The following is a 23,310-nucleotide window of genomic DNA, read 5'->3' as shown; positions in this document are numbered from 1 at the left end:
AATTTAAAAATTAAAAACTAAATTTTAAAAATTTATTTATTAAAATTTTAAATTTTAAAATTTAAAAATTTAAATACTAAATTTTAAAAATTTAATTTTTAAAACTTTAAATTTTAAAATTTAAATATTTAATTACTAAATTTTAAAAATTTAATTATTAAGGCTATATATTTTAAAATTTATAAATTTAAATACTAAATTTTAAAAATTTAACTATTAAAACTTTAAATTTTAAAATTTAAAAATTTAAATTTTAAAATTTAAAAATTTAAATACTAAATTTAAAAAATTTAATTATAAAAACTTTAAATTTTAAAATTTAAAAATTTAAAAATTTAAATACTAAATTTTAAAAATTTAATTATTAAAACTTTAACTTTCAAAATTTAAAAATATAAATACCAAATTTTAAAAATTTAATTATTAAAACCTTAAATATTAAAATTTAAAAATTTAAATACTAAATTTTAAAAATTTAATTATTAAAACTTTAAACTTTAAAATTTAAAAATTTAAATACTAAATTTTAAAAATTTAATTATTAAAACTTTAAATTTTAAAATTTAAAAATTTAAATACTAAATTTTTAAAATTTAATTTCAAAACTTTAAATTTTAAAATTTAAAAATTTAAATACTAAATTTTAATAATTTAAAAATTTAAATACTAAATTTTAATAATTTAAAAATTTAAATACTCAATTTTAAAAATTTAATTATTAAAACTTTAAATTTAAAAATTTAAAAATTTAAATACTAAATTTTAAAAATTTAATTATTAAAACTTTAAATTTTAAAATTTAAAAATTTAAATACTAAATTTTAAAAATTTAATTATTAAAACCTTAAATTATAAAATTTTAAATTTCAAATACTAAAGTTTAAAAATTTAATTATTAAAACTTTAAATTTTAAAATTTAAAAATTTAAATACTAAATTTTAAAAATTTAAATATTAAAACTTTAAATTTAAAATTTAAAAATTTAAATACTAAATTTTAAAAATTTAATTATTAAAACTTTAAATTTTAAAATTTAAATATTTAAATACTAAATTCTAAAAATTTAATTATTAGAGCTTTATATTTTAAAATTTATAAATTTAAATACTAAATTTTAAAAATTTAATTATTAAAACTTTAAAATTAAATCTTTAAAAATTTAAATACTATATTTTAAAAATTTAATTATTAAAGCTTAAAATTTTAAAATTTATAAATTTAAATACTAATTTTTGAAAATTTTATTATTAAAACTTTAAATTTTAAAATTGAAAAATTTAAATACTAAATTTTAAAAATTTAATTATTAAAACTTTATATTTTAAAATTTAAAAATTTAAAAATTTAAATACTAAATATTAAAAATTTAGTTATTAAAACATTAAATTTAAATACTAAATTTTAAAAATTTAATTATTAAAACTTTAAATTTTAAAATTTAAAAATTTAAATACTAAATTTTAAAAATTTAATTATTAAAACTTTAAATTATAAAATTTTAAATTTTAAATACTAAAGTTTAAAAATTTAATTATTAAAACTTTAAATTTTAAAATTTAAAAATTTAAATTTTAAAATTTGCAAATTTAAATACTAAATTTTAAAAATTTAAATATTAAAACTTTAAATTTTAAAATTTAAAAATTCAAATACTAAATTTTAAAAATTTAATTATTAAAACTTTAAATTTTAAAATTTAAAAATTTAAATACTAAATTTTAAAAATTTAATTATTAAAACTTTAAATTTTAAAATTTAAATATTTAAATACTAAATTCTAAAAATTTAATTATTAAAGCTTTAAATTTTAAAATTTATAAATTTAAATACTAAATTCTAAAAATTTAATTATTAAAGCTTTAAATTTTAAAATTTATAAATTTAAATACTAAATTTTAAAAATTTAATTATTAAAACTTTAAAATTGAAACTTTAAAAATTTAAATACTATATTTTAAAAATTTAATTATTAAAACTTTAAATTTTAATATTTAAAAATTTATATACTAAATTTTAAAAGTTTAATTATTAAAACTTTAAATTTTAAAATTTAAATATTTAAATACTAAATTTTAAAAATTTAATTATTAAAGCTTAAAATTTTAAAATTAATAAATTTAAATACTAACTTTTAAAAATTTAATTATTAAAACTTTAAATTTTAAAATTGAAAAATTTAAATACTAAATTTTAAAAATTTAATTATTAAAACTTTAAATTTTTAAATTTGAAAATTTAAATACTAAATTTTAAAAATTTAATTATTAAAACTTTAAATTTAAAAATTTAAAAATTTAAATACTAAATTTTAAAAATTTAATTATTAAAGCTTTAAATTTTAAAAATTTAAAAATTTAAATATTCAATTTTAAAAATTTAATTATTAAAACTTTAAATTTAAAAATTTAAATACTAAATTTCAAAAATTTAATTATTAAAACTTTAAATTTTAAAATTTAAAACTTTAAATTTTAATATTTAAAAATTTAAATTTAAAAATTTAAATACTAACTTTTAAAAATTTAATTATTAAAACTTTAAATTTTAAAATTGAAAAATTTAAATACTAAATTTTAAAAATTTAATTATTAAAACTTTAAATTTTTAAATTTGAAAATTTAAATACTAAATTTTAAAAATTTAATTATTAAAACTTTAAATTTAAAAATTTAAAAATTTAAATACTAAATTTTAAAAATTTAATTATTAAAGCTTTAAATTTTAAAAATTTAAAAATTTAAATATTCAATTTTAAAAATTTAATTATTAAAACTTTAAATTTAAAAATTTAAATACTAAATTTCAAAAATTTAATTATTAAAACTTTAAATTTTAAAATTTAAAACTTTAAATTTTAATATTTAAAAATTTAAATTTAAAAATTTAAATACTAACTTTTAAAAATTTAATTATTAAAACTTTAAATTTAAAAATTTAAATACTAAATTTTAGAAATTTAATTATTAAAACTTTAAATTTTAAAATATAAAAATTTAAATACTAAATTTTAATAATTTAAAAATTTAAATACCAAATTTTAAAAATTTAATTATTAAAACTTTAAATTTTAAAATTTAAAAATTTAAAAATTTAAATACTAAATATTAAAAATTTAATTATTAAAACATTAAATTTAAAAATTTAGATACTAAATTTTAAAAATTTAATTTCAAAACTTTAAATTTTAAAATTTAAAAATTTAAATACTAAATTTTAATAATTTAAAAATTTAAATACTCAATTTTAAAAATTTAATTATTAAAACTTTAAATTATTAAATTTTAAATTTTAAATAATAAATTTTAAAAATTTAATTATTAAAACTTTAAATTTTAAAATTTAAAAATTTAAATTTTAAAATTTGTAAATTTAAATACCAAATTTTAAAAATTTAAATATTAAAACTTTAAATTTTAAAATTTAAAAATTCAAATACTAAATTTTAAAAATTTAATTATTAAAACTTTAAACTTTAAAATTTAAAAATTTAAATACTAAATTTTAAAAATTTAATTATTAAAACTTTAAATTTTAGAATTTAAAAATTTAAATTTTAAAATTAAAAATTTAAATACTAAATTTTAAAAATTTAATTACTAAACCTTTAAATTTTAAAAGTTAAAAATTTAAATACTAAATTTTAAAATTTAAAACTTTAAATTTTAAAATCTATTAAATATTTAAATACTAAATTCTAAAAATTTAATTATTAAAGCTTTAAATTTTAAAATTTATAAATTTAAATACTAAATTTTAAAAATTTAATTATTAAAACTTTAAAATTAAAACTTAAAAAATTTAAATACTATATTTTAAAAATTTATTTATTAAAATTTTAAATTTTAAAATTTAAATATTTAAATACTAAATTTTAAAAATTTAATTATTAAAACTTTAAATTTTAAAATTTAAATATTTAAATAATAAATTTTAAAAATTTAATTATTAAAGCTTAAAATTTTAAAATTTATAAATTTAAATATTAATTTTTAAAAATTTAATTATTAAAACTTCAAATTTTAAAATTTAAAAATTTAAATACTAAATTTTAAAGTTTAATTATTAAAACTTTAAATTTAAAAATTTAAAAATTTAAATTTTAAAATTTAAAAATTTAAATACTAAATTTTAAAAATTTAATTACTAAACCTTTAAATTTTAAAAGTTAAAAATTTAAATACTAAATTTTAAAATTTAAAACTTTAAATTTTAAAATTTATTAAATATTTAAATACTAAATTCTAAAAATTTAATTATTAAAGCTTTAAATTTTAAAATTTATAAATTTAAATACTAAATTTTAAAAATTTAATTATTAAAACTTTAAAATTAAAACTTAAAAAATTTAAATACTATATTTTAAAAATTTATTTATTAAAATTTTAAATTTTAAAATTTAAAAATTTAAATTTTAAAATTTTAAAATTTAAAAGTTTAAATTTTAAAATTTAAAAATTTAAATTTTAATATTTAAAAATTTAAATTTAAAAATTTAAATACTAACTTTTAAAAATTTAATTATTAAAACTTTAAATTTTAAAATTTAAAAATTTAAATTTTAAAATTTAAATACTAACTTTTAAAAATTTAATTATTAAAACTTTAAATTTTAAAATTTAAAAATTTAAATTTTAAAATTTAAAAATTTAAATACTAAATTTTAAAAATTTAATTATTAAAACTTTAAATTTTAAAATTGAAAAATTTAAATACTAAATTTTAAAAATTTAATTATTAAAATTTTAAATTTTAAAATTTAAAAATTTAAATTTTAAAATTTTAAAATTTAAAAGTTTAAATTTTAAAATTTAAAAATTTAAATTTTAATATTTAAAAATTTAAATTTAAAAATTTAAATACTAACTTTTAAAAATTTAATTATTAAAACTTTAAATTTTAAAATTTAAAAATTTAAATTTTAAAATTTAAAAATTTAAATACTAAATTTAAAAAATTTAATTATTAAAACTTTAAATTTCAAAATATAAAAATTTAAAAATTTAAATACTAAATTTAAAAAATTTAATTATTAAAACTTTAAATTTAAAAATTTAAATACTAAATTTTAAAAATTTAATTATTAAAACTTTAAATTTTAAAATTTAAAAATTTAAATACTAAATTTTTAAAATTTAATTTCAAAACTTTAAATTTTAAAATTTAAAAATTTAAATACTAAATTTTAATAATTTAAAAATTTAAATACTCAATTTTAAAAATTTAATTATTAAAACTTTAAATTTTAAAATTTAAAAATTTAAATACTAAATTTTAAAAATTTAATTATTAAAACTTTAAATTTTAAAATTTAAAAATTTAAATACTAAATTTTAAAAATGTAATTATTAAAACTTTAAATTATAAAATTATAAATTTCAAATACTAAAGTTTAAAAATTTAATTATTAAAACTTTAAATTTTAAAATTTAAAAATTTATATACTAAATTTTTAAAATTTAATTTCAAAACTTTAAATTTTAAAATTTAAAAATTTAAATACTAAATTTTAATAATTTAAAAATTTAAATACTCAATTTTAAAAATTTAATTATTAAAACTTTAAATTTAAAAATTTAAAAATTTAAATACTAAATTTTAAAAATTTAATTATTAAAACTTTAAATTTTAAAATTTAAAAATTTAAATACTAAATTTTAAAAATTTAATTATTAAAACTTTAAATTATAAAATTTTAAATTTCAAATACTAAAGTTTAAAAATTTAATTATTAAAACTTTAAATTTTAAAATTTAAAAATTTAAATACTAAATTTTAAAAATTTAAATATTAAAATTTTAAATTTAAAATTTAAAAATTTAAATACTAAATTTTAAAAATTTAATTATTAAAACTTTAAATTTTAAAATTTAAATATTTAAATACTAAATTCTAAAAATTTAATTATTAAAGCTTTATATTTTAAAATTTATAAATTTAAATACTAAATTTTAAAAATTTAATTATTAAAACTTTAAAATTAAATCTTTAAAAATTTAAATACTATATTTTAAAAATTTAATTATTAAAGCTTAAAATTTTAAAATTTATAAATTTAAATACTAATTTTTGAAAATTTTATTATTAAAACTTTAAATTTTAAAATTGAAAAATTTAAATACTAAATTTTAAAAATTTAATTATTAAAACTTTATATTTTAAAATTTAAAAATTTAAAAATTTAAATACTAAATATTAAAAATTTAGTTATTAAAACATTAAATTTAAATACTAAATTTTAAAAATTTAATTATTAAAACATTAAATTTTAAAATTTAAAAATTTAAATACTAAATTTTAAAAATTTAATTATTAAAACTTTAAATTATAAAATTTTAAATTTTAAATACTAAAGTTTAAAAATTTAATTATTAAAACTTTAAATTTTAAAATTTAAAAATTTAAATTTTAAAATTTGCAAATTTAAATACTAAATTTTAAAAATTTAAATATTAAAACTTTAAATTTTAAAATTTAAAAATTCAAATACTAAATTTTAAAAATTTAATTATTAAAACTTTAAATTTTAAAATTTAAAAATTTAAATACTAAATTTTAAAAATTTAATTATTAAAACTTTAAATTTTAAAATTTAAATATTTAAATACTAAATTCCAAAAAATTAATTATTAAAGCTTTAAATTTTAAAATTTATAAATTTAAATACTAAATTCTAAAAATTTAATTATTAAAGCTTTAAATTTTAAAATTTATAAATTTAAATACTAAATTTTAAAAATTTAATTATTAAAACTTTAAAATTGAAACTTTAAAAATTTAAATACTATATTTTAAAAATTTAATTATTAAAACTTTAAATTTTAATATTTAAAAATTTATATACTAAATTTTAAAAGTTTAATTATTAAAACTTTAAATTTTAAAATTTAAATATTTAAATACTAAATTTTAAAAATTTAATTATTAAAGCTTAAAATTTTAAAATTAATAAATTTAAATACTAACTTTTAAAAATTTAATTATTAAAACTTTAAATTTTAAAATTGAAAAATTTAAATACTAAATTTTAAAAATTTAATTATTAAAACTTTAAATTTTTAAATTTGAAAATTTAAATACTAAATTTTAAAAATTTAATTATTAAAACTTTAAATTTAAAAATTTAAAAATTTAAATACTAAATTTTAAAAATTTAATTATTAAAGCTTTAAATTTTAAAAATTTAAAAATTTAAATATTCAATTTTAAAAATTTAATTATTAAAACTTTAAATTTAAAAATTTAAATACTAAATTTCAAAAATTTAATTATTAAAACTTTAAATTTTAAAATTTAAAACTTTAAATTTTAATATTTAAAAATTTAAATTTAAAAATTTAAATACTAACTTTTAAAAATTTAATTATTAAAACTTTAAATTTTAAAATTGAAAAATTTAAATACTAAATTTTAAAAATTTAATTATTAAAACTTTAAATTTTTAAATTTGAAAATTTAAATACTAAATTTTAAAAATTTAATTATTAAAACTTTAAATTTAAAAATTTAAAAATTTAAATACTAAATTTTAAAAATTTAATTATTAAAGCTTTAAATTTTAAAAATTTAAAAATTTAAATATTCAATTTTAAAAATTTAATTATTAAAACTTTAAATTTAAAAATTTAAATACTAAATTTCAAAAATTTAATTATTAAAACTTTAAATTTTAAAATTTAAAACTTTAAATTTTAATATTTAAAAATTTAAATTTAAAAATTTAAATACTAACTTTTAAAAATTTAATTATTAAAACTTTAAATTTAAAAATTTAAATACTAAATTTTAGAAATTTAATTATTAAAACTTTAAATTTTAAAATATAAAAATTTAAATACTAAATTTTAATAATTTAAAAATTTAAATACCAAATTTTAAAAATTTAATTATTAAAACTTTAAATTTTAAAATTTAAAAATTTAAAAATTTAAATACTAAATATTAAAAATTTAATTATTAAAACATTAAATTTAAAAATTTAGATACTAAATTTTAAAAATTTAATTTCAAAACTTTAAATTTTAAAATTTAAAAATTTAAATACTAAATTTTAATAATTTAAAAATTTAAATACTCAATTTTAAAAATTTAATTATTAAAACTTTAAATTATTAAATTTTAAATAATAAATTTTAAAAATTTAATTATTAAAACTTTAAATTTTAAAATTTAAAAATTTAAATTTTAAAATTTGTAAATTTAAATACCAAATTTTAAAAATTTAAATATTAAAACTTTAAATTTTAAAATTTAAAAATTCAAATACTAAATTTTAAAAATTTAATTATTAAAACTTTAAACTTTAAAATTTAAAAATTTAAATACTAAATTTTAAAAATTTAATTATTAAAACTTTAAATTTTAGAATTTAAAAATTTAAATTTTAAAATTAAAAATTTAAATACTAAATTTTAAAAATTTAATTACTAAACCTTTAAATTTTAAAATTTAAGTACTAAATTTTAAAATTTAAAACTTTAAATTTTAAAATTTATTAAATATTTAAATACTAAATTCTAAAAATTTAATTATTAAAGCTTTAAATTTTAAAATTTATAAATTTAAATACTAAATTTTAAAAATTTAATTATTAAAACTTTAAAATTAAAACTTAAAAAATTTAAATACTATATTTTAAAAATTTATTTATTAAAATTTTAAATTTTAAAATTTAAATATTTAAATACTAAATTTTAAAAATTTAATTATTAAAACTTTAAATTTTAAAATTTAAAAATTTAAATACTAAATTTTAAAAATTTAATTATTAAAACTTTAAATTTTAAAATTTAAAAATTAAAAACTAAATTTTAAAAATTTATTTATTAAAATTTTAAATTTTAAAATTTAAAAATTTGAATACTAAATTTTAAAAATTTAATTTTTAAAACTTTAAATTTTAAAATTTAAATATTTAATTACTAAATTTTAAAAATTTAATTATTAAGGCTATATATTTTAAAATTTATAAATTTAAATACTAAATTTTAAAAATTTAATTATTAAAACTTTAAATTTTAAAATTTAAAAATTTAAATTTTAAAATTTAAAAATTTAAATACTAAATTTAAAAAATTTAATTATAAAAACTTTAAATTTTAAAATTTAAAAATTTAAAAATTTAAATACTAAATTTTAAAAATTTAATTATTAAAACTTTAACTTTCAAAATTTAAAAATATAAATACCAAATTTTAAAAATTTAATTATTAAAACCTTAAATATTAAAATTTAAAAATTTAAATACTAAATTTTAAAAATTTAAATATTAAAACTTTAAATTTTAAAAATTTAAAAATATAAATACTCAATTTTAAAAATTTAATTATTAAAACTTCAAATTTAAAAATTTAAATACTAAATTTTAAAAATTTAATTATTAAAACTTTAAATATTAAAATTTAAAAATTTTAATACTAAATTTTAAAAATTTAAATATTAAAACTTTAAATTTTAAAATTTAAAAATTTAAATATTAAATTTTAAAAATTTAATTATTAAAACTTTAAATTTTAAAATTTAAAAATTTAAATTTTAAAATTTTAAAATTTAAAAATTTAAATTTTAAAATTTAAAAATTTAAATTTTAATATTTAAAAATTTAAATTTAAAAATTTAAATACTAACTTTTAAAAATTTAATTAGTAAAACTTTAAATTTTAAAATTGAAAAATTTAAATACTAAATTTTAAAAATTTAATTATTAAAACTTTAAATTTTAAAATTTAAAAATATAAATACTTTTAAAAATTTAATTATTAAAACTTTAAATTTTAAAATTGAAAAATTTAAATTTTAAAATTTAAAAATTTAAATACTAAATTTAAAAAATTTAATTATAAAAACTTTAAATTTTAAAATTTAAAAATTTAAAAATTTAAATACTAAATTTTAAAAATTTAATTATTAAAACTTTAAATTTTAAAATTTAAATATTTAAATTCTAAATTCTAAAAATTTAATTATTAAAACTTTAAAATTAAAACTTTAAAAATTTAAATACTATATTTTAAAAATTTATTTATTAAAATTTTAAATTTTAATATTTAAAAATTTAAATATTAAATTTTAAAAGCTTAATTATTAAAACTTTAAATTTTAAAATTTAAATATTTAAATACTAAATTTTAAAAATTTAATTATTAAAGCCATAAATTTTAAAATTTATAAATTTAAATACTAACTAAATAAATAAAATACTAAATTTTAAAAATTTAATTATTAAAACTTTAAATTTTAAAATTTAAATATTTAAATTCTAAATTCTAAAAATTTAATTATTAAAACTTTAAAATTAAAACTTTAAAAATTTAAATACTATATTTTAAAAATTTATTTATTAAAATTTTAAATTTTAATATTTAAAAATTTAAATATTAAATTTTAAAAGCTTAATTATTAAAACTTTAAATTTTAAAATTTAAATATTTAAATACTAAATTTTAAAAATTTAATTATTAAAGCCATAAATTTTAAAATTTATAAATTTAAATACTAACTTTTAAAAATTTAATTATTAAAACTTCAAATTTAAGAATTTAAATACTAAATTTTAAAAATTTAATTATTAAAACTTTAACTTTCAAAATTTAAAAATATAAATACCAAATTTTAAAAATTTAATTATTAAAACCTTAAATATTAAAATTTAAAAATTTAAATACTAAATTTTAAAAATTTAAATATTAAAACTTTAAATTTTAAAAATTTAAAAATATAAATACTCAATTTTAAAAATTTAATTATTAAAACTTCAAATTTAAAAATTTAAATACTAAATTTTAAAAATTTAATTATTAAAACTTTAAATATTAAAATTTAAAAATTTTAATACTAAATTTTAAAAATTTAAATATTAAAACTTTAAATTTTAAAATTTAAAAATTTAAATACTAAATTTTAAAAATTTAATTATTAAAACTTTAAATTTTAAAATTTAAAAATTTAAATTTTAAAATTTAAAAATTTAAATTTTAATATTTAAAAATTTAAATTTAAAAATTTAAATACTAACTTTTAAAAATTTAATTATTAAAACTTTAAATTTTAAAATTGAAAAATTTAAATACTAAATTTTAAAAATTTAATTACTAAACCTTTAAATTTTAAAAGTTAAAAATTTAAATACTAAATTTTAAAATTTAAAACTTTAAATTTTAAAATTTATTAAATATTTAAATACTAAATTCTAAAAATTTAATTATTAAAGCTTTAAATTTTAAAATTTATAAATTTAAATACTAAATTTTAAAAATTTAATTATTAAAACTTTAAAATTAAAACTTAAAAAATTTAAATACTATATTTTAAAAATTTATTTATTAAAATTTTAAATTTTAAAATTTAAATATTTAAATACTAAATTTTAAAAATTTAATTATTAAAACTTTAAATTTTAAAATTTAAAAATTTAAATACTAAATTTTAAAAATTTAATTATTAAAACTTTAAATTTTAAAATTTAAAAATTAAAAACTAAATTTTAAAAATTTATTTATTAAAATTTTAAATTTTAAAATTTAAAAATTTAAATACTAAATTTTAAAAATTTAATTTTTAAAACTTTAAATTTTAAAATTTAAATATTTAATTACTAAATTTTAAAAATTTAATTATTAAGGCTATATATTTTAAAATTTATAAATTTAAATACTAAATTTTAAAAATTTAATTATTAAAACTTTAAATTTTAAAATTTAAAAATTTAAATTTTAAAATTTAAAAATTTAAATACTAAATTTAAAAAATTTAATTATAAAAACTTTAAATTTTAAAATTTAAAAATTTAAAAATTTAAATACTAAATTTTAAAAATTTAATTATTAAAACTTTAACTTTCAAAATTTAAAAATATAAATACCAAATTTTAAAAATTTAATTATTAAAACCTTAAATATTAAAATTTAAAAATTTAAATACTAAATTTTAAAAATTTAATTATTAAAACTTTAAACTTTAAAATTTAAAAATTTAAATACTAAATTTTAAAAATTTAATTATTAAAACTTTAAATTTTAGAATTTAAAAATTTAAATTTTAAAATTAAAAATTTAAATACTAAATTTTAAAAATTTAATTACTAAACCTTTAAATTTTAAAAGTTAAAAATTTAATTACTAAATTTTAAAATTTAAAACTTTAAATTTTAAAATTTATTAAATATTTAAATACTAAATTCTAAAAATTTAATTATTAAAGCTTTAAATTTTAAAATTTATAAATTTAAATACTAAATTTTAAAAATTTAATTATTAAAACTTTAAAATTAAAACTTAAAAAATTTAAATACTATATTTTAAAAATTTATTTATTAAAATTTTAAATTTTAAAATTTAAATATTTAAATACTAAATTTTAAAAATTTAATTATTAAAACTTTAAATTTTAAAATTTAAATATTTAAATAATAAATTTTAAAAATTTAATTATTAAAGCTTAAAATTTTAAAATTTATAAATTTAAATATTAATTTTTAAAAATTTAATTATTAAAACTTCAAATTTTAAAATTTAAAAATTTAAATACTAAATTTTAAAGTTTAATTATTAAAACTTTAAATTTTAAAATTTAAAAATTTAAAACTAAATTTTAAAAATTTAATTATTAAAAATTTAAATTTTAAAATTTAAAAATTTAAATTTTAAAATTTAAAAATTTAAATACTAAATTTTAAAAATTTAATTATTAAAACTTTAAATTTTAAAATTTAAAAATTAAAAACTAAATTTTAAAAATTTATTTATTAAAATTTTAAATTTTAAAATTTAAAAATTTAAATACTAAATTTTAAAAATTTAATTTTTAAAACTTTAAATTTTAAAATTTAAATATTTAATTACTAAATTTTAAAAATTTAATTATTAAGGCTATATATTTTAAAATTTATAAATTTAAATACTAAATTTTAAAAATTTAATTATTAAAACTTTAAATTTTAAAATTTAAAAATTTAAATTTTAAAATTTAAAAATTTAAATACTAAATTTAAAAAATTTAATTATAAAAACTTTAAATTTTAAAATTTAAAAATTTAAAAATTTAAATACTAAATTTTAAAAATTTAATTATTAAAACTTTAACTTTCAAAATTTAAAAATATAAATACCAAATTTTAAAAATTTAATTATTAAAACCTTAAATATTAAAATTTAAAAATTTAAATACTAAATTTTAAAAATTTAAATATTAAAACTTTAAATTTTAAAAATTTAAAAATATAAATACTCAATTTTAAAAATTTAATTATTAAAACTTCAAATTTAAAAATTTAAATACTAAATTTTAAAAATTTAATTATTAAAACTTTAAATATTAAAATTTAAAAATTTTAATACTAAATTTTAAAAATTTAAATATTAAAACTTTAAATTTTAAAATTTAAAAATTTAAATATTAAATTTTAAAAATTTAATTATTAAAACTTTAAATTTTAAAATTTAAATATTTAATTACTAAATTTTAAAAATTTAATTATTAAGGCTATATATTTTAAAATTTATAAATTTAAATACTAAATTTTAAAAATTTAATTATTAAAACTTTAAATTTTAAAATTTAAAAATTTAAATTTTAAAATTTAAAAATTTAAATACTAAATTTAAAAAATTTAATTATAAAAACTTTAAATTTTAAAATTTAAAAATTTAAAAATTTAAATACTAAATTTTAAAAATTTAATTATTAAAACTTTAACTTTCAAAATTTAAAAATATAAATACCAAATTTTAAAAATTTAATTATTAAAACCTTAAATATTAAAATTTAAAAATTTAAATACTAAATTTTAAAAATTTAATTATTAAAACTTTAAACTTTAAAATTTAAAAATTTAAATACTAAATTTTAAAAATTTAATTATTAAAACTTTAAATTTTAGAATTTAAAAATTTAAATTTTAAAATTAAAAATTTAAATACTAAATTTTAAAAATTTAATTACTAAACCTTTAAATTTTAAAAGTTAAAAATTTAATTACTAAATTTTAAAATTTAAAACTTTAAATTTTAAAATTTATTAAATATTTAAATACTAAATTCTAAAAATTTAATTATTAAAGCTTTAAATTTTAAAATTTATAAATTTAAATACTAAATTTTAAAAATTTAATTATTAAAACTTTAAAATTAAAACTTAAAAAATTTAAATACTATATTTTAAAAATTTATTTATTAAAATTTTAAATTTTAAAATTTAAATATTTAAATACTAAATTTTAAAAATTTAATTATTAAAACTTTAAATTTTAAAATTTAAATATTTAAATAATAAATTTTAAAAATTTAATTATTAAAGCTTAAAATTTTAAAATTTATAAATTTAAATATTAATTTTTAAAAATTTAATTATTAAAACTTCAAATTTTAAAATTTAAAAATTTAAATACTAAATTTTAAAGTTTAATTATTAAAACTTTAAATTTTAAAATTTAAAAATTTAAAACTAAATTTTAAAAATTTAATTATTAAAAATTTAAATTTTAAAATTTAAAAATTTAAATTTTAAAATTTAAAAATTTAAATACTAAATTTTAAAAATTTAATTATTAAAACTTTAAATTTTAAAATTTAAAAATTAAAAACTAAATTTTAAAAATTTATTTATTAAAATTTTAAATTTTAAAATTTAAAAATTTAAATACTAAATTTTAAAAATTTAATTTTTAAAACTTTAAATTTTAAAATTTAAATATTTAATTACTAAATTTTAAAAATTTAATTATTAAGGCTATATATTTTAAAATTTATAAATTTAAATACTAAATTTTAAAAATTTAATTATTAAAACTTTAAATTTTAAAATTTAAAAATTTAAATTTTAAAATTTAAAAATTTAAATACTAAATTTAAAAAATTTAATTATAAAAACTTTAAATTTTAAAATTTAAAAATTTAAAAATTTAAATACTAAATTTTAAAAATTTAATTATTAAAACTTTAACTTTCAAAATTTAAAAATATAAATACCAAATTTTAAAAATTTAATTATTAAAACCTTAAATATTAAAATTTAAAAATTTAAATACTAAATTTTAAAAATTTAAATATTAAAACTTTAAATTTTAAAAATTTAAAAATATAAATACTCAATTTTAAAAATTTAATTATTAAAACTTCAAATTTAAAAATTTAAATACTAAATTTTAAAAATTTAATTATTAAAACTTTAAATATTAAAATTTAAAAATTTTAATACTAAATTTTAAAAATTTAAATATTAAAACTTTAAATTTTAAAATTTAAAAATTTAAATATTAAATTTTAAAAATTTAATTATTAAAACTTTAAATTTTAAAATTTAAAAATTTAAATTTTAAAATTTTAAAATTTAAAAATTTAAATTTTAAAATTTAAAAATTTAAATTTTAATATTTAAAAATTTAAATTTAAAAATTTAAATACTAACTTTTAAAAATTTAATTAGTAAAACTTTAAATTTTAAAATTGAAAAATTTAAATACTAAATTTTAAAAATTTAATTATTAAAACTTTAAATTTTAAAATTTAAAAATATAAATACTTTTAAAAATTTAATTATTAAAACTTTAAATTTTAAAATTGAAAAATTTAAATTTTAAAATTTAAAAATTTAAATACTAAATTTAAAAAATTTAATTATAAAAACTTTAAATTTTAAAATTTAAAAATTTAAAAATTTAAATACTAAATTTTAAAAATTTAATTATTAATACTTTAAATTTTAAAATTTAAATATTTAAATTCTAAATTCTAAAAATTTAATTATTAAAACTTTAAAATTAAAACTTTAAAAATTTAAATACTATATTTTAAAAATTTATTTATTAAAATTTTAAATTTTAATATTTAAAAATTTAAATATTAAATTTTAAAAGCTTAATTATTAAAACTTTAAATTTTAAAATTTAAATATTTAAATACTAAATTTTAAAAATTTAATTATTAAAGCCATAAATTTTGAAATTTATAAATTTAAATACTAACTTTTAAAAATTTAATTATTAAAACTTCAAATTTAAGAATTTAAATACTAAATTTTAAAAATTTAATTATTAAAACTTTAACTTTCAAAATTTAAAAATATAAATACCAAATTTTAAAAATTTAATTATTAAAACCTTAAATATTAAAATTTAAAAATTTAAATACTAAATTTTAAAAATTTAAATATTAAAACTTTAAATTTTAAAAATTTAAAAATATAAATACTCAATTTTAAAAATTTAATTATTAAAACTTCAAATTTAAAAATTTAAATACTAAATTTTAAAAATTTAATTATTAAAACTTTAAATATTAAAATTTAAAAATTTTAATACTAAATTTTAAAAATTTAAATATTAAAACTTTAAATTTTAAAATTTAAAAATTTAAATACTAAATTTTAAAAATTTAATTATTAAAACTTTAAATTTTAAAATTTAAAAATTTAAATTTTAAAATTTTAAAATTTAAAAATTTAAATTTTAAAATTTAAAAATTTAAATTTTAATATTTAAAAATTTAAATTTAAAAATTTAAATACTAACTTTTAAAAATTTAATTATTAAAACTTTAAATTTTAAAATTGAAAAATTTAAATACTAAATTTTAAAAATTTAATTATTAAAATTTTAAATTTTAAAATTTAAAAATTTAAATTTTAAAATTTTAAAATTTAAAAATTTAAATTTTAAAATTTAAAAATTTAAATTTTAATATTTAAAAATTTAAATTTAAAAATTTAAATACTAACTTTTAAAAATTTAATTATTAAAACTTTAAATTTTAAAATTTAAAAATTTAAATTTTAAAATTTAAAAATTTAAATACTAAATTTAAAAAATTTAATTATTAAAACTTTAAATTTCAAAATATAAAAATTTAAAAATTTAAATACTAAATTTAAAAAATTTAATTATTAAAACTTTAAATTTAAAAATTTAAATACTCAATTTTAAAAATTTAATTATTAAAACATTAAATTTTAAAATTTAAAAATTTAAATACTAAATTTTAAAAATTTAATTATTAAAACTTTAAATTTTAAAATTTAAAAATTTAAATACTAAATTTTAAAAATTTAATTATTAAAACTTTAAATTATAAAATTTTAAATTTCAAATACTAAAGTTTAAAAATTTAATTATTAAAACTTTAAATTTTAAAATTTATAAATTTAAATTTTAAAATTTGTAAATTTAAATACTAAATTTTAAAAATTTAAATATTAAAACTTTAAATTTTAAAATTTAAAAATTCAAATACCAAATTTTAAAAATTTAATTATTAAAACTTTAAATTTTAAAATTTAAAAATTTAAATACTAAATTTTAAAAATTTAATTATTAAAACTTTAAATTTTAGAATTTAAAAATTTAAATTTTAAAATTTAAAAATTTAAATACTAAATTTTAAAAATTTAATTATTAAAACTTTAAATTTTAAAATTTAAAAATTTAAATACTAAATTTTAAAAATTTAAATATTAAAACTTTAAATTTAAAATTTAAAAATTTAAATACTAAATTTTAAAAATTTAATTATTAAAGCTTTAAATTTTAAAATTTAAATATTTAAATACTAAATTCTAAAAATTTAATTATTAAAGCTTTATATTTTAAAATTTATAAATTTAAATACTAAACTTTAAAAATTTAATTATTAAAACTTTAAAATTAAAACTTTAAAAATTTAAATACTATATTTTAAAAATTTAATTATTAAAGCTTAAAATTTTAAAATTTATAAATTTAAATACTAACTTTTAAAAATTTAATTATTAAAACTTTAAATTTTAAAATTTAAAAATATAAATACTTTTAAAAATTTAATTATTAAAACTTTAAATTTTAAAAATTTAAAAATATAAATACTCAATTTTAAAAATTTAATTATTAAAACTTCAAATTTAAAAATTTAAATACTAAATTTTAAAAATTTAATTATTAAAACTTTAAATTTTAAAATTTAAAAATTTAAATTTTAAAATTTTAAAATTTAAAAATTTAAATTTTAAAATTTAAAAATTTAAATTTTAATATTTAAAAATTTAAATTTAAAAATTTAAATACTAACTTTTAAAAATTTAATTAGTAAAACTTTAAATTTTAAAATTGAAAAATTTAAATACTAAATTTTAAAAATTTAATTATTAAAACTTTAAATTTTAAAATTTAAAAATATAAATACTTTTAAAAATTTAATTATTAAAACTTTAAATTTTAAAATTGAAAAATTTAAATTTTAAAATTTAAAAATTTAAATACTAAATTTAAAAAATTTAATTATAAAAACTTTAAATTTTAAAATTTAAAAATTTAAAAATTTAAATACTAAATTTTAAAAATTTAATTATTAAAACTTTAAATTTTAAAATTTAAATATTTAAATTCTAAATTCTAAAAATTTAATTATTAAAACTTTAAAATTAAAACTTTAAAAATTTAAATACTATATTTTAAAAATTTATTTATTAAAATTTTAAATTTTAATATTTAAAAATTTAAATATTAAATTTTAAAAGCTTAATTATTAAAACTTTAAATTATAAAATTTAAATATTTAAATACTAAATTTTAAAAATTTAATTATTAAAGCCATAAATTTTAAAATTTATAAATTTAAATACTAACTTTTAAAAATTTAATTATTAAAACTTCAAATTTAAGAATTTAAATACTAAATTTTAAAAATTTAATTATTAAAACTTTAACTTTCAAAATTTAAAAATATAAATACCAAATTTTAAAAATTTAATTATTAAAACCTTAAATATTAAAATTTAAAAATTTAAATACTAAATTTTAAAAATTTAAATATTAAAACTTTAAATTTTAAAAATTTAAAAATATAAATACTCAATTTTAAAAATTTAATTATTAAAACTTCAAATTTAAAAATTTAAATACTAAATTTTAAAAATTTAATTATTAAAACTTTAAATAATAAAATTTAAAAATTTTAATACTAAATTTTAAAAATTTAAATATTAAAACTTTAAATTTTAAAATTTAAAAATTTAAATACTAAATTTTAAAAATTTAATTATTAAAACTTTAAATTTTAAAATTTAAAAATTTAAATTTTAAAATTTTAAAATTTAAAAATTTAAATTTTAAAATTTAAAAATTTAAATTTTAATATTTAAAAATTTAAATTTAAAAATTTAAATACTAACTTTTAAAAATTTAATTATTAAAACTTTAAATTTTAAAATTGAAAAATTTAAATACTAAATTTTAAAAATTTAATTATTAAAATTTTAAATTTTAAAATTTAAAAATTTAAATTTTAAAATTTTAAAATTTAAAAATTTAAATTTTAAAATTTAAAAATTTAAATTTTAATATTTAAAAATTTAAATTTAAAAATTTAAATACTAACTTTTAAAAATTTAATTATTAAAACTTTAAATTTTAAAATTTAAAAATTTAAATTTTAAAATTTAAAAATTTAAATACTAAATTTAAAAAATTTAATTATTAAAACTTTAAATTTCAAAATATAAAAATTTAAAAATTTAAATACTAAATTTAAAAAATTTAATTATTAAAACTTTAAATTTAAAAATTTAAATACTATATTTTAAAAATTTAATTATTAAAACTTTAAATTTTAAAATTTAAAAATTTAAATACTAAATTTTTAAAATTTAATTTCAAAACTTTAAATTTTAAAATTTAAAAATTTAAATACTAAATTTTAATAATTTAAAAATTTAAATACTCAATTTTAAAAATTTAATTATTAAAACATTAAATTTTAAAATTTAAAAATTTAAATACTAAATTTTAAAAATTTAATTATTAAAACTTTAAATTTTAAAATTTAAAAATTTAAATACTAAATTTTAAAAATTTAATTATTAAAACTTTAAATTATAAAATTTTAAATTTCAAATACTAAAGTTTAAAAATTTAATTATTAAAACTTTAAATTTTAAAATTTATAAATTTAAATTTTAAAATTTGTAAATTTAAATACTAAATATTAAAAATTTAAATATTAAAACTTTAAATTTTAAAATTTAAAAATTCAAATACCAAATTTTAAAAATTTAATTATTAAAACTTTAAATTTTAAAATTTAAAAATTTAAATACTAAATTTTAAAAATTTAATTATTAAAACTTTAAATTTTAAAATTTAAAAATTTAAATTTTAAAATTTAAAAATTTAAATACTAAATTTTAAAAATTTAATTATTAAAACTTTAAATTTTAAAATTTAAAAATTTAAATACTAAATTTTAAAAATTTAAATATTAAAACTTTAAATTTAAAATTTAAAAATTTAAATACTAAATTTTAAAAATTTAATTATTAAAACTTTAAATTTTAAAATTTAAATATTTAAATACTAAATTCTAAAAATTTAATTATTAAAGCTTTATATTTTAAAATTTATAAATTTAAATACTAAATTTTAAAAATTTAATTATTAAAACTTTAAAATTAAAACTTTAAAAATTTAAATCCTATATTTTAAAAATTTAATTATTAAAGCTTAAAATTTTAAAATTTATAAATTTAAATACTAACTTTTAAAAATTTAATTATTAAAACTTTAAATTTTAAAATTGAAAAATTTAAATACTAAATTTTAAAAATTTAATTATTAAAACTTTAAATTTTAAAATTTAAAAATTTAAATACTAAATTTTTAAAATTTAATTTCAAAACTTTAAATTTAAAAATTTAAATACTAAATTTTAATAATTTAAAAATTTAAATACTCAATTTTAAAAATTTAATTATTAAAACTTTAAATTTTAAAATTTAAAAATTTAAATACTAAATTTTAAAAATTTAATTATTAAAACTTTAAATTTTAAAATTTAAAAATTTAAATACTAAATTTTAAAAATTTAATTATTAAAACTTTAAATTATAAAATTTTAAATTTCAAATACTAAAGTTTAAAAATTTAATTATTAAAACTTTAAATTTTAAAATTTATAAATTTAAATTATAAAATTTGTAAATTTAAATACTAAATTTTAAAAATTTAAATATTAAAACTTTAAATTTTAAAATTTAAAAATTCAAATACCAAATTTTAAAAATTTAATTATTAAAACTTTAAATTTTAAAATTTAAAAATTTAAATACTAAATTTTAAAAATTTAATTATTAAAACTTTAAATTTTAGAATTTAAAAATTTAAATTTTAAAATTTAAAAATTTAAATACTAAATTTTAAAAATTTAATTATTAAAACTTTAAATTTTAAAATTTAAAAATTTAAATACTAAATTTTAAAAATTTAAATATTAAAACTTTAAATTTAAAATTTAAAAATTTAAATACTAAATTTTAAAAATTTAATTATTAAAGCTTTAAATTTTAAAATTTAAATATTTAAATACTAAATTCTAAAAATTTAATTATTAAAGCTTTATATTTTAAAATTTATAAATTTAAATACTAAATTTTAAAAATTTAATTATTAAAACTTTAAAATTAAAACTTTAAAAATTTAAATACTATATTTTAAAAATTTAATTATTAAAGCTTAAAATTTTAAAATTTATAAATTTAAATACTAACTTTTAAAAATTTAATTATTAAAACTTTAAATTTTAAAATTGAAAAATTTAAATACTAAATTTTAAAAATTTAATTATTAAAACTTTAAATTTTAAAATTTAAAAATTTATATACTAAATTTTTAAAATTTAATTTCAAAACTTTAAATTTTAAAATTTAAAAATTTAAATACTAAATTTTAAAAATTTAATTACTAAAACTTTAAATTTTAAAATTTAAAAATTTAAATACTAAATTTTAAAAATTTAATTATTAAAACTTTAAATTATAAAATTTTAAATTTCAAATACTAAAGTTTAAAAATTTAATTATTAAAACTTTAAATTTTAAAATTTATAAATTTAAATTTTAAAATTTGTAAATTTAAATACTAAATTTTAAAAATTTAAATATTAAAACTTTAAATTTTAAAATTTAAAAATTCAAATACCAAATTTTAAAAATTTAATTATTAAAACTTTATATTTTAAAATTTAAAAATTTAAAAATTTAAATACTAAATATTAAAAATTTAATTATTAAAACATTAAATTTAAATACTAAATTTTAAAAATTTAATTATTAAAACTTTAAATTTTAAAATTTAAAAATTTAAATACTAAATTTTAAAAATTTAATTATTAAAACTTTAAATTATAAATTTTTAAATTTTAAATACTAAAGTTTAAAAATTTAATTATTAAAACTTTAAATTTTAAAATTTAAAAATTTAAATTTTAAAATTTGCAAATTTAAATACTAAATTTTAAAAATTTAAATATTAAAACTTTAAATTTTAAAATTTAAAAATTCAAATACTAAATTTTAAAAATTTAATTATTAAAACTTTAAATTTTAAAATTTAAAAATTTAAATACTAAATTTTAAAAATTTAATTATTAAAACTTTAAATTTTAAAATTTAAATATTTAAATACTAAATTCTAAAAATTTAATTATTAAAGCTTTAAATTTTAAAATTTATAAATTTAAATACTAAATTCTAAAAATTTAATTATTAAAGCTTTAAATTTTAAAATTTATAAATTTAAATACTAAATTTTAAAAATTTAATTATTAAAACTTTAAAATTGAAACTTTAAAAATTTAAATACTATATTTTAAAAATTTAATTAATAAAACTTTAAATTTTAATATTTAAAAATTTATATACTAAATTTTAAAAGTTTAATTATTAAAACTTTAAATTTTAAAATTTAAATATTTAAATACTAAATTTTAAAAATTTAATTATTAAAGCTTAAAATTTTAAAATTAATAAATTTAAATACTAACTTTTAAAAATTTAATTATTAAAACTTTAAATTTTAAAATTGAAAAATTTAAATACTAAATTTTAAAAATTTAATTATTAAAACTTTAAATTTTTAAATTTGAAAATTTAAATACTAAATTTTAAAAATTTAATTATTAAAACTTTAAATTTAAAAATTTAAAAATTTAAATACTAAATTTTAAAAATTTAATTATTAAAGCTTTAAATTTTAAAAATTTAAAAATTTAAATATTCAATTTTAAAAATTTAATTATTAAAACTTTAAATTTAAAAATTTAAATACTAAATTTCAAAAATTTAATTATTAAAACTTTAAATTTTAAAATATAAAAATTTAAATACTAAATTTTAATAATTTAAAAATTTAAATACCAAATTTTAAAAATTTAATTATTAAAACTTTAAATTTTAAAATTTAAAAATTTAAAAATTTAAATACTAAAAATTAAAAATTTAATTATTAAAACATTAAATTTAAAAATTTAGATACTAAATTTTAAAAATTTAATTTCAAAACTTTAAATTTTAAAATT

This window comes from Aethina tumida, chromosome 1 (genome assembly GCF_024364675.1).
Source record: "Aethina tumida isolate Nest 87 chromosome 1, icAetTumi1.1, whole genome shotgun sequence".
NCBI lineage: Eukaryota > Metazoa > Arthropoda > Insecta > Coleoptera > Nitidulidae > Aethina > Aethina tumida.
This window is presented reverse-complemented; position numbering follows the sequence as displayed.